The 14,088-nt window shown below is 37.8% G+C and overlaps 1 protein-coding gene across 7 annotated transcripts in view; it reads left to right on the forward strand.

Annotated features, from left to right (window-relative positions):
* Window positions 1-14,088, forward strand: part of SUPT3H (SPT3 homolog, SAGA and STAGA complex component) — a 413,877-nt gene that overhangs the window by 192,112 nt on the left and 207,677 nt on the right. The gene's annotated exons all lie outside the window — the stretch shown is intronic.

Raw genomic sequence — 14,088 nt, forward strand, 5'->3', positions numbered from 1 at the left:
TAAGAAATGTCTCTCCAAGATGGGAAGGGACTGGCATAGTGATACGGGGTTGTTGCATCTTTAAGAGGTTTAAATGGCATAATTCATGTCAGGCACAGGTAAAGCACTCAGGAGATGTTTACTGTTCAAAGAAAAATAGATTCAAGTATGTATGTGTGTAGTGTGTAATGTGCATTTGTGTGCATTTGTGTAACCATGTGTGAGAAAGCAAATGTGCTAATGTGTTAACAGTGATAATACTAGCTGAAGGATTTTTAGGTGTCCATTGTACTTTCATTTCAATTTTGCTGTTGACTTGAAATCTTTCCAGATAAAAAGGGGGAAAAAAGAGAGTGTAAGGGGTTAGGCTCACATGGTCATGAAAGCAGTCTTTCTCAACACTGTGTAGATAGTGTTATGAGACCATTATTCAAATTCAGTATCTGAAATAGAGAAAACTAGATTTGTTTTTATGACCACAGAGGAGAGAGGTATATATGCTGGTCCAGCACAGTGCCAACAGCAGGGAAGATGACTGACCTTATGTAGAGTTTTGGGGACGCACAGAGTTCAGGGATCAGTGTTGTTCTGGAAGCTGACGTCATCTGTAGATGAGGTTGCTCAGATGAGACTGTTATGCATTGGTTGGCACATTAAAGGCAAGTTAAGTCTATTCCTAATTGACTTTCAGAAGTGAGGACCTGCCCCCGTTAGGTGATCCGATGAGTTTTAATCTGATTCTGGTGGCTCCTTACCATAGCTACAGAGAAATCCTTAGTTTGTGGTAACTTTAAAAATTCTCAGCTGGTGTAAATTTCAGTGCCTAACGTTGTTGTTATTCAGTTGCTAAGTCATGTCCTAATCTTTGCGACCTCATGAACTGTAGCACACCAGGCTCCTCTGTCCTCCCCTGTCGTCCATTGAGTTGGTGATTATATCTAACCACCTCATCCTCTGCCTGCCCGTTCTCCTTTTGCTGGATCTTTCCCAGTATCAGTGTTTTTTCCAGTCGGCTCTTCGCCTTAGGTGACCAAAGTATTGGAGCTTCAGCAGCAATCCTTCCAATGAATATTCAGGGTTGATTTGCTTTAGGATTGACTGGTTTGAAATCCTTGCAGCCCAAGGGACTCTCAAGAGTCTTCTCCAGCACCACAGTTGTGTACCACACAGTGCCTAATGTAGAGAACCGCAATGAGCATCTGTCAAATAAGGGATTAAATCAGACAAACCAACTACTGGTTATTATCAGCACCATCACTTCCTTGTTTGAAATTGAACAGCCTTGAAGTTCTAGCACCTTAGCCTGCAGCATATTTGGATCCCATCACTAAAGTTCTTAAGTCATATTAGACTCTTTCTGCTTATGTCAGTGTTGCCTAAATTGATTTTCAATGCTATATTACTAAGTGGGCTTAGAAAAATGATTACATACACAGTAAATACATTAAAAACCAAAAGTTTCTTTCCTCCAGAACTCTTCAGAGTATCTAAAATAGGAACATGCATTGCAAATCTAGAAAAGAATAAAATACAAGTTATTTCATAGATTTATTTAACTACAGATTACTATTTTTCTGGGCAACATCAATTAGGGAGATGCTGGAAATAGTATGCCACATTTGCTAATTATTTTAATATCTGTATAGTGCAAAATTCTCTTATCTTTAAGTGACCATCTTAGAGCATGTAATTCTCAGTTTACTATGGCTAATGCCATAGGCAAAATCTCTTTAACTTTCTTAAATCTCTGATACCCAGTCCATGAAATATGCTTGAAAATTTGGGTGAAATTTGTTATTAAGCTGTGTCTATATCCAATCTTATAGAAAGTTAATTTTTACTGTTAAATTTCGGCAATAATAAGATAGTTAAATCCTTGTGTGATTTAATGTTTCGAGAGCCTAAGGGACTAAAAATAACTTGCTTGAAGTTACTACATATCTCTCTAAAAGCTTCAAAAAATCAGTTTTATAAAGTAATTGAACTAAATTTCCTTTATATCATTTTTGTTAATCATAATCTTTGATAAATGAGCATTGAAGGTTAAGTTGTCTAATTTGTTACAGTTTTTAGACATTTAACATGGTATTGCAGAAAAAGAATTTTGGGTGAAATAACCTGTAAGTGGATTTGTGACCCTGAGATGGTTATTTGACCTTTCTGACCTTTATTTTCCCTCTCTTTAGAAAAGATGGACTCAATCTTTTAGGTCCTTCCCTGACCTAACATGCAGAGATTGGTATACTTCTCATTCATTCTGTTTTTCATCCTGAAATAAAGAGTGCTTATAATCTGTCACTTTATGCTGTTGTGCATTAGAGTTTGAATACAGGGCTATTTGCTTCTTCAGAATGCAGTATATGTGAGAGAAATTGCTCTGTGAATTGTTGTAAGAAATTCATATAGATATGAGGCCATTTTCATAAACTTCCTCGGAGGCATAATTCTGTCTCATGCTCTCATAACTCTAGAGGAGCTTTCCTTGGTGGGTGTTTGGTTTTTACCTAGTTTTCTGATTTTTTTCTCTTTCCTATTTCTTAAAAGCCATTTCTTTCACATGTCAGAAACTAATAAATGTCCATTTTGATATTTACTGTCTCCCTTCTGGTGTCCCACGTGTCCCATTTCCTCATTCTGTTCTATGCTTTCTTTTTTCCTTTGTCATCTTTTTATCATATAAGCCATTTACTTAGTAATTTTTCATGTATATTGTTTGTTGTATCCTTTCCTCATTGGAATGCAAACTCTACTCATTTTTTTTTAACCTGTTTTGTTCATCGATGTATCCTAAGCAGGTAGAATAGCGCCTGTCACATTCAAGGCCCTCAGTAAATACTTGTTGATTGGGTGTTAATACCTACAGTAGTGAATACTTGTAGGTTATTTAAATGCTTTTTCAAAGTTTTAGCCTGTATTAACTTTTACTTTAAACAAATGTATGTATTTTTATATCTTTTTCCCCATCAGTATTGTAAATTTCAGATCATAATGATAATTTCTTAATCTTTGCTTTTCTTATTTCTTAAGATGTTGTTGTTTAGTTGCTAAGTCGTGTCTGACCCTTCGCAATGCCTTGGACTGTATAGCCCACCAGGCTCCTCTGTCCATGGAATTTCCCAGGCAAGAATACTGGAGTGGGTTGCCATTTTCCTCTCCAGGGGATCTTCTCAACCTAGAGATCAAACCCACGTCTCCTACATTAGCTCTTTACCACGGAGCTACCAGAGAAGCCCATTTATCTTAAGATATTTATACTTACTTCATGGAAGGTTATAAAATGCTAAAAATAATTCTCAAAGTTCATTTTAGTTACATGTGAATGTATGCTAAAGTAAAGGACAAGGGCATGGATATTGAAAATCAAGTAAGCAATGAAAAAAAACATCATACCTAGAAAAACTGTTGTCTTAGCTGTTTGATTATTTTAATTACTTGTCACTTTGGCTTTCTCAGAGCCATTGCTAATTGAATTCATTTCTTCTGTTGGAAAACAGGTAGATAAAATCATAGAGTTATAAAGGTTAGTGGTGTTAAAAATTGAAGAGTAAGGAGAATTTGCACGTGTTTATGACTGTCTGATTGCCTTAAATGACTGCTCATGGTCAAACTTCTCTACTTTTTTATCCCCGTTTGGACAGAGGGTAAATCAGTCTCAACAAATATTGGGTAGGAATGACATAAACGGCGTGACGTCTGTGTTTGCATGTGCCGTCTAGTGCCAGGTTGGCTGACTGAGTGTGTGCTCGGGCTCTAGCCTGCTATTCACTCTAATTCCAGTTAGGAGAAATTCCTGGGTATTATAGTAATACCTAGCCTATAAAAGTATAATCAAATAAGTGGTTTGAAGAGAAAAAGGAAACTTTCTTTTGGGGACAGAAAGTCACCCAGGGCCTTCTAATACCACGCAGTAGTCACAGTGGTCCATTCCAACGTAATGTCGATTACCTGAGGTAGAAAACGTTCAGAAAACCAGAAGTAATTAAAAAAAAAAAAAGCATCTAGCTCCCAAGACCACAGCAATTACTTAACCACAGTATCCAGAATAATTTAACCACATTAGAGTTTGTAGCCAGTGGTAAGTACTGAAAGCAACTCAGCATCCAAAAAGACGCACACAAGGCAGTAAAGAAATGCCTCTTTGTCCTTTTAAGTTTGGTTCCTGGGTCTTTATGAGCAGATTTGCCTGTGGGCCTGGTGTTCTTCTGGACTGCTCTAGCAGGCTCTCTGTCACAGATTTTTGCTAAACTTACCTCCTTGGCTTCTTTTTCAGACTCTCCTCCCAACCCCCAGCTTTACTGAAGTATAATTGACAAAATTGTAAGCTAAAGTGTCCAGTGTAATGCCTTGACAGACATACAAATTGGGAAAGGATCTCTTTAATCGAAGAATGTCTTTAATTAGAACTTACTCAGTCCTGTTCTTAATCAGGGCTTGAAAATTTGAAAACAAGTATTTTAGACTCAAAAGCCGACCCTGTCAAATATACTAAAAAAGAATAATATAAAACTCTGTGGTACTTTCCCTCAGTATAGGTCTTTTAAGGGGGCAGTGGAATGCTTCTTGGAAATTATTTCCACTTATAGTACAGGAATAAACTGTAGCTTTATTGCTCTTCCTCCAATTGTTTTTATTTGTTTATTTCATTCTGTTACCCATTAAAATTTTTTTTTCTTAATTTCATGATTTTTGCCCAGTTTACTCAGTTTAGTAAGATTTAATTTTCTTACAAGAGTTATAAAAGTGATTTTCTTAAAATATAATTTTCTCGCAATTCTTGAAGATAGAAGTTTGAGTTATTGAAGGATTATAGCTGCTTTCATAGTCCGAGGTAAATATATGAAAACGCATCTTAAAAATCATTGAATCCAGTCCCCTCCTTTCATTGTTGAGGAACCGAGGTCCCCAGAAATGTTACTTGCCCGAGGTTACAGTACTTCTGAGCCACAGAGTAGGAACCAGAACCAGGTCATCTAACTTTCAGTCTAATTTCTTTTCATCATAACTGATTGCCTCTTCTTTGTAGCTGATGACCAGGATGTAGTGGGACTTTTAGCTGCATTATTGTAATCTTCCTAATTGGGTCCTGGCCATATGAATTGTATCTGTTTTTTCTCGGCTCGCGTCTCTGGCGCCTCACTCAGCTGGGTGCTGTTCTTCTTTGAGTGGAGGCAGTGACCACAGCGACACCCGTCCGGGTCCTGCTCCTCCCCCACTGACCACCATGAGCTTAGTCTTCACCTCCACAACATGGAAAAACGTCATCTCCAAACGAAGGGGTAAATTCCCCATGTGCTTTTTTTGGGACTCTAGAACTAAAATAATAGGATAATTGTTTGAAAGTAAATAGTATACAAACTTTATGTATTATTCATTCATTGCCTTAAAAAATAAAAATTTCTGGCTTTTAGTATTAATTAAGCTGATTTATTTGGTAGAAAATAATTTGCAAAATCCCTGTCTCAGGCAAACTGGAAGTGTTGGTAAAGCTAATAATTTACATGTTTTTTTTTAACTTTTCATTTTGTATTGAGGTATAGCCGATTAACAGTGTTGTGGTAGTTTCAAGTGAACAGCAGAGGGACTTGACCATAGGTATACATGTATCCAATCTCCCCCAAAGCCCCCTCCTATCCAGGCTGCCACACAACATTGAGCAGAGTTCCCTGTGCTATATAGTAGGTCCTTGCTGGTTATCCATTTTAAATATAGCAGTGTGTACATGTCCATCCCAAACTCCGTAACTATCTCTTACCCTCATACTTCATATCAGCAACCATAAGTTCATTCTCTATTTATATCTGTTTTTAATCAGAGCAAAATTTTTTTTCTCATTTTAATAAATAAAATAATTGTTGCTGTTTAGTTGCTAAGTTGTTACTCTTTTGCGACCCCATGGACTGTAGTCTGCCAGGCTCCTCTTTCAGTGGGATTTGCCAAGCAAGACTACTGGAGTGTGTTGCCATTTTCTTCTCCAGGGGATCTTCCTTACCCAGAAATTGAACCCATGTCTCTTGCGTCTCCTGCATTGGCAGGCGTATTCTTTACCACTGAGGCACAAGAGAAGCCCAAATAAAATAATACTTACTTAAAAAATATTGTTTGATCTTTTTTTACCTCTTTGAAATTTCTCTTTTGTGTTTGTTTTATGCTGTGTCATTGTACTAATATTACATGTATATTTATATGACTTAAAAAGAGATAAATATACGCATTGTATATGCTTGCTGAAAAAGTTTGTTTTTCTTACAGTTACAGCTATTAAAAGAATTTGGTGTTAATGCTCCACATCGTACATTGTTAATAAATTAATTACAACTTAAAACAATAATGAAACACCACTAGATAGCTATTAGCATGACAGAAATCCAAAACACCAAATACCAGACAGGATCTGGAGCAACAGGAACTCTTACTCATTACTGATAGGAATGCAAAATGGTACAGACACTTTGGAAGACAGCTTGGCGGTTTCTTACAAAACTAAACACGCTCTGATCACACGGTCCAGTAAACACACTCTTTGTTATTTACCCAAAGACCTTGAAAACTTACACCAACACAAAACTTGAATGAGTGTTTACAGCAGTTTTATTCAGAATTGCCAAAACTTGGAAGCTACTAAGATGTCCTTTAGTAGATAAGTGTATAAACAAATCATGCTATATCCAAACAATGAAATGTTATTTAGTAATAAATAAGGAGTTATCAGGCCATGAAGACATGAAGGAATGTTAAATGCATAATGCTACGTGAAAGAAGCCAATCTGAGGGATCACAGTTGTGTTTGCAACTATATGACATTTTGGAAAAGACAAAACGACGGAGACGGTGAAAAGATCAGTTATTGCCAGGGATTACAGAAGACAAAGGGATGAATAGGCCAACCTCAGTGGCTTTGTAGTGAAACCATTTGTATGATAGTGTAATAGTGGATATGTATCATTATACATCTGTCAAAACTAATAGAGAATCTCATGCAGAGTTGCCCCTAAGGTAAACTATAGACTCAATAACAACTTACCAATCAGTACTGGCTCACTAATACAAAATGTGAATAATAGGGGAAACTGGATGCAGGGAGAGATGAGGGGATATAAGAAAACTCTCTGTAGTTTCCAGTTTGTTTTTCTTTAGCTGCTCTAAAAGCTGAAGTCTGCTATAATTATTTTAAAAAACAGAATTTAGAGTTGATTTGTTTTCAGCAGTTGGTAATAAGTGGATGTTAGGAGAATGGGTCTGTAGATAGATACATCATCAGATATACACATTTACATAGGATCTGGAAGTTAGCCCAAGATTATGATTAATAATAATGTGTTAGAAATTTCAGAGACATTAAAAGTATATCACCATGCTTGGGAAACATGTTGGCATAAGTTACTAATCAAAGATGTCAAATAGGGGTTCAACATAGAGTAAGATAGCAAATATCTGGCATCTTCCTTCCTTTTTAAAAAAACAATTTTTTTTTTAAACTGAGGTTAGAAACTACCGAAATAAGGTTTTGTTGTGTTTTTGGAAACACATAGTGACTGGAGTAATACTCGGTGTATATTTTTAAAACTTTGTTTTCTGTATTTTAGAACTGTTTCTGTAACTAGTTCTTACTCTATTTTACTCGGCACTGTCTAATAATAGTTTTTTTTTTTTACTTTAATAGATGTCTATATAAAGAATATCTCCTATTTTAGACTGTGTTAGGGTTACACATGACACACAAAAGTACTGAAAGGCTTAGTGGTAAGTTCTTCAGACTTTTTGGAAAGGTGTCCCATGGTTTTGTTCAGCATATGCTTTCCTCTGTCTAAGTGTACAGAATAAGAAGAATAAATTCACCTTATATGGATAGTCATGCTTCTTTCATACTTTCATTGTACACTGGGAATTGCAGAATCTGCTGCCCAAGTCCAGCTGCCCACTGAGACACTGTATTCTGGGATTGAATAAAAACCAGACCTGTTTGGGTGAGAAGGCAAGCCCACTGTCTTGCTTGTTGTGACCATAGTTATCAGAGTTACATGAAAACTAAAATAGAAGCTTGTGTGTTACAGCAATGAAGCTACTGTAGAAGAGCAAGGGAGAGACAACTTTTTCAGGAAAGTTTCCTGAAAGACCTTTAGTGGAAGCTGCACCAGCAACATTGGTGGTGTTATAGGCATCTAGGCAGTATGTGAGAAATTGAGCATCAGACCCTTTTGCTTGGGAATAGTCCCAAGACAAGTCAGTCAAGGCATCAGTGAGTAGTATGATATAATGGGGGTAGAAAATAAAAAGATTTGTGTAAGTTTACCAGTTACTTGCTATGGTTTTTCCAGTGGTCATGTATGGATGTGAGAGTTGGACTGTGAAGAAAGCTGAGCGCTGAAGAGTTGATGCTTTTGAACTGTGGTGTTGGAGAAGACTCTTGAGAGTCCCTTGGATTGCAAGGAGATCCAACCAATCCATTCTGAAAGAGATCGGCCCTGGGATTTCTTTGGAGGGAATGATGCTGAAGCTGAAACTGCAGTACTTTGGCCACCTCATGCAAAGAGTTGACTCATTGGAAAAGACTCTGATGCTGGGAGGGATTGGGGGCAGGAGGAGAAGGGGACGACAGAGGATGAGATGGCTGGATGGTATCACTGACTCGATGGACGTGAGTCTGAGTGAACTCCGGGAGTTAGTGATGGACAGGGAGGCCTGGAGTGCTGCAATTCATGGGGTCGCAAAGAGTCAGACACGACTGAGCGACTGAACTGACTGACTGACTGACCAGTTACTTGGATTTTGTCGTTAAGTGATTGAAAAATATTATATGTGCTGCAGAGCAAAAAAAGGTGACTATGGCTAGGTACCGGAGAAGGCAATGGCAACCCACTCCAGTACTCTTGCTTGGAAAATCCCATGGATGGGGAGCCTGGTAGGCTACAGTCCTTGGGGTCGAGAAGAGTTGGACACGACTGAAGTGACTTAGCAGCAGCAGCAGCAGCATAGCTAGGTACAATGGCTTTCATATCTGTCTTACAAAAACCATTAGGGCAATATCTAGCTTTCTATATGTGGGGAAAAGAAGTTGGCAGAAGTAATAGGAGAAAACATGTAAATTAAAGCTGGAGAACTAAAAACCCTGAAAATTAACATAATATACTCATCAAAGTCACATCCCTAGTTATATATTTAGCTGATTTGATACTTCACATGTTTATACTAATGACAATCATTTTTAGAAGAAAAGTTTATAAAATCATGAGATAAAACTTGGTAATTATTTGTACATTTTAATAATATAATAAGTAGTTTAAAAATATTCTTTTTACTAGAGATGTGAATTGAATTCGTTATTTTATCTTTGAGTTAATTATTTCCTTTTGATAGTTCAGTTCAGTTGCTCAGTCATGTCCGGCTCTTTGCAATTCCATGATGCAGCATGCCAGCCTTCCCTGTCCATCACCAACTCTTGGTGTTTATCCAAACTCCTGTCCATCAAGTCCATCCAGCCATCTCATCCTCTGTTATCCCCTTCTCCTCCTGCCTTCAATCTTTCCCAGCATCAGGGTTTTTCCAGTGATTCAGTCCTTTGCATCAGGTGGCCAAAGTATTGGAGTTTCAGCTCCAGCATCAGTCTTTCCAATGAATATTCAGGACCGATTTCCTTTAGGATGGACTGGTTGGATCTCCTTGCAGTCCAAGGGACTCTCAAGAGTCTTCTCCAACACCATAGTTCAAAAGCATCAGTTGTTTGGTGCTCAGCTTTCTTTATATTCCAACTGTCACATCCATACATGACTACTGGAAAAACCATGGCCTTATAGATGGACCTTTGTTGGCAAAGTAATGTCTCTGGTTTTCAATATGCGATCTAGGTTGGTCGTAACCCTCCTTCCAAGGAGTAAGTGTCTTTTAATTTCATGGGTGCAGTCACCACCTGCAGTGATTTTGGAGCCCAAGAGAATAAAGTCTGTCACTGTTTTCATTGTTTCCCCATCTATTTATACGAGTGATGGAACAGGATGCCATGATGTTGGTTTTCTGAATGTTGAGTTTTAAGCCAACTTTTTCACTCTCCTCTTTCACTTTCAGCAAGAGGCTCTTTAGTTCTTCGCTTTCTGCCATAAGAGTGGTGTCATCTGCATATCTGAGGTTATTGATATTTCTCCCTGCAAACTTGATTCCAGCTTGTGTTTCATCCGGCCTGGCATTTCTCATGATGTTCTCTGCTTAGAAGCTAAATAACCAGGGTGACAATATACACCCCTGACGTACTCCTTTCCCAATTTGGAACCAGTCTGTTGTTCCATGTCTGGTTCTAACTGTTGCTTCTTGACCTGCATACAGATTTCTCAGGAGGCAGGTCAGGTGGTCTGGTATTCCCATCTCTTTAAGAATTTTCCACTGTTTTCTGTGATCCAGAAAGTCAGAAGTTTTGGCATAGTCAATAAAGCAGAAGTGGATGTTTTGATAACTTTGTACTTTTGTGTGAAATTTCAATTACCTTAAAATAACCAAAGGGAAACTTTGTTTAGGCAGTCCAAAGAATTAAATATTGAATATGTCAGTGAACATAACAGAAGATTTTTGCCTTTGTGGCGTTTATCCTCTAATGGGGACTTTTTATGCTCTTTCTCTTCTGTTGATTTGTTTGTCCTTTTACCAGTAGCACAGTATCTTTAATTATTCTGGCTTTACAGTAGGTCTTGTAGGATATCTTCTCCCACTTTATACTTCAAAAGTGTCTTGGGACTTCCCTGGTGGTCCAGTGGTTAAGACTTCACTTTCCAGTAGAGGAGTTGTAGGTTTGATACCTGGTTGGGGAGCTAAGATTGCACATGCCTCGTGGCCAAAAAAACAAAAAACAAGAAACAAGCAATATTTTAATAAACTCAATAAAGACTTAAAAATAGTCCACATAAAATAGATATATAGATATCTTAACTATTCTTGGCTCTTGACTCTCTCACAGAAAGTTTAGTCAATTTATATATATTTTAATTGCATTTTGTGCTTTTGTGTGCTGTTTCCCTCAGCTTTAGTAAGATATGATTGATATATTATGTAGGCTTGAGTCTATGTTGATTTGATACACTTGTTTATTACAAAATGATTCCCACCATAGCTTTAGCTCACACCTCCATCACATCACACAATTACTATTTCATTTTTGTGGTGAGAATATTTAAGACTTACTCTCTTTTAACTTTTAAGCATGTAATATAATACTGGGTCACATGTTGTATGTTACATTCCAAGAACTTATTCATCTTATAACTGGAGGTTTATACCCTTTAAGGATCATTTCCTATCTCCCTCGCTCCCAACACTCCATTATTTGTTTCAGTGAGTTCATTCTGCCTTTGTGTTAATGATGCTATTTAGATGCTCTTACAATTGAAAAACTTTCTGACTAGTATTAATTGAAATAATTTGTCTCCCCTTTATTTTGAGTTTTCTTTGTAGATATTCAGATTATATGAATAAAAACAATTTAGTTTTTTCTTTGCAGTGCTCATATAGTTTAAATTTTTTTCTTGCCTTAAGTTGTAATTGTAATCTTAGTATTATATAGACTAAAAGTGGCGATAGGGGGAGTCCTTATATTGGTTTGGATTTCAGAAGGTTTGAATGCTTCTGAGTAAGTTATTTCCTATCTGGTTTTTGGTAGATTCTCTTCATCAGATTGAGAAAATTCTTTTTATTCCTCATTTGTTAAAATCTTTATCATAAAGAATTGTTTAGTTATTTTCCCACATGTATTGAGATGATCATTTAGATTTTCTGTTTTCAGATTTTATGTAGTTAATTGTATTAATAAATTTGTGGTTTACTCTTGTTTTCCTGACAACCAAAAGAAGTCTGCTCAACAAAGTAATCCTTCAGAATTGAAGGAGAGATGAAGAATTTCCAGCGAAGTAAAAGTTGAAGGAGTTCATAACCACTAGACTAGCCTATAAGAAATGTTAAAGCAACTTCATTGATACTAAATGAAAGGATACTAGTTAGTAGTAGTCAAATATATAAAAGTACAAATTCTACTGGTTAAATTCAGAATACACAAATGTTTTAATGGTGGGTAAATCAGTTATACCTCTAGTATGAAGGTTATAAGACCAAAGTAGTAGAAATAATAACTACAATAATTTGTTAATGATACACAAAGTAAAAAAATGTATACTGTGAAATAAAAAATGTGATGAAAGTGTGAAAGTGTTAGTCACTAAGTTGTGTCCCACTCTTTGCAACCCCATGGACAATAGCCTGCCAGGCTCCTCTGTCCGTGGAATTTTCCAGGCAAGAATACTGGAGTGGGTAGCTGTTCCCTTCTCCAGGGGATCTTGCTGACGTAGGGATCTAATGAACCTGAGTCTCCTACATTGCAGGCAGATTTTTTTACCATCTAAGCCGCTGGGGAAGCACTGGGGAAGAATGTGATGAGGGGAGGGTAAAACTGCAGTATGAAAACCTGAGAAACAGTAGAACTGATGGTGTCCCAAAATGTGTTCAAAGGCAGTCAAAGACCAGTGTCTCCGCTTGAAGGCAGACAAGTTGAATTCTTCTTTACTCCTCTCTTGTTGTATTCAGGCCTTCAACAGATTGGATGATGCCTACCCACATTGGAGAAGCTATCTGCCTTACTCAGTTTACTGACTCATATGTTAATTAACCTCATGCATAAATAACTTCAAATACATATCAAACGAATGTTAACCAAATATCTGGGCACTTAATGGTCCAGTTAAACTGAAACGTAAAATTAACCATCACCCATATCAACTTGGCACCCATATCTCCTTAAAATATACTTAGTCTCCAAATAAAGATAATAACAGGGTCACAATTGTGCCTAAGATGATACAGTTATCCAGCACACAGTTGAAATTGCACTAACCCCTTTCCTAGAAGATGAGGTTAAGTCCATGAGTGACAGTTATACTTCTCCTTAATATTCCTAGCTTAAATACTATGATATAAATGCTGTAAGTCCAACACATTCTATGTTACATGATGAGGGAGTAAGAGAGGGAAGGAAACAAGATATTTCCCTAACAACCCCACAAAGAAGTATTCACACACACAAAAAAGTATTCATAACAAAATGACCACTACAATGCCCTTTATGTAACTGGTTAGATGATTGTAGCTTGCATTAATGACTACGTTCTCCCACTTCCTAGTCCGTATTCCCCTGCCTTTAGCAAGCACCTCAGCTGGTTGTGGTTCTTTAACTGGTAGAGAGACCCAAACCGTCATTCTTGAAGGATCTGAGGTATTAGTAGCCCTTCCTGGATTGGGTTGTAGTTTTCCATTGACATTAATCACAGGGCATGGAAATTCTATGAGACATCCTGAATGATCTCCTGTATTCCAGACATACCCTTTCTTACCTCCACTGTGGAGTACCAGTAGAGTTTCCACTGGGGAGTCAGTATCGCTCACCCCTGCCAACCCAGTAACTCCTTCTTTGCCTGTTGATTCAGAAGCATGTGGAACCCAGGGTGACTCAGCTGCAGTCTTAAGTTTCATTCAATGGAATAATTGTTGTGTCAATGGAATAAATGTGAAAGCGTTCCTCCCTCTGGAATTAAGACCTCTAGGCTAGCAACTCATAAGACCATGGGAACAGGAAGCAACAATTTTGCTAGTGGGTCTTTAGAAGTAACGATGAGTGGTGCCTCTCCCTTTCCATCCCTTAATTCCTAGACCTGTGAATTCTGTGCGTGGGAGAAACCACACCATGTATTGGATGCTGATTCATAGGCTGTATAGTCTTCTGGAAAACCTTACCCCTGCTCTACAAGGTATTACCACCTTACTGGCGCTGTCGCTCAGCCTTCAAAAGGTCATTTCATCATTCCGTCAGACCAGCTGTTTCATAATGGTGGGGAACATGTTAAGAATGTGTGTGTGTGTGTGTGTGTGTGTGTGTGTGTGCGCGCGCGTGCACACGCTCATGTGCGTTCAGACATGTCCGACTCTTAGAGACCCCATGGACTGTAACTCCCCAGGCTCCTCTGTCCATGGAATTTTCCAGGCAAGAATACTGGGATAGGTTGCCATTTCCTACTCCAGGGGATCTTCCCAACTCAGGTATCGATCCTGCATCTCTTACGCCCGCAGGCAGGTTCTTTACCAACT

This window comes from Bubalus kerabau, chromosome 3 (genome assembly GCF_029407905.1).
Source record: "Bubalus kerabau isolate K-KA32 ecotype Philippines breed swamp buffalo chromosome 3, PCC_UOA_SB_1v2, whole genome shotgun sequence".
In the NCBI taxonomy this organism is placed as follows: Eukaryota; Metazoa; Chordata; class Mammalia; order Artiodactyla; family Bovidae; genus Bubalus; species Bubalus kerabau.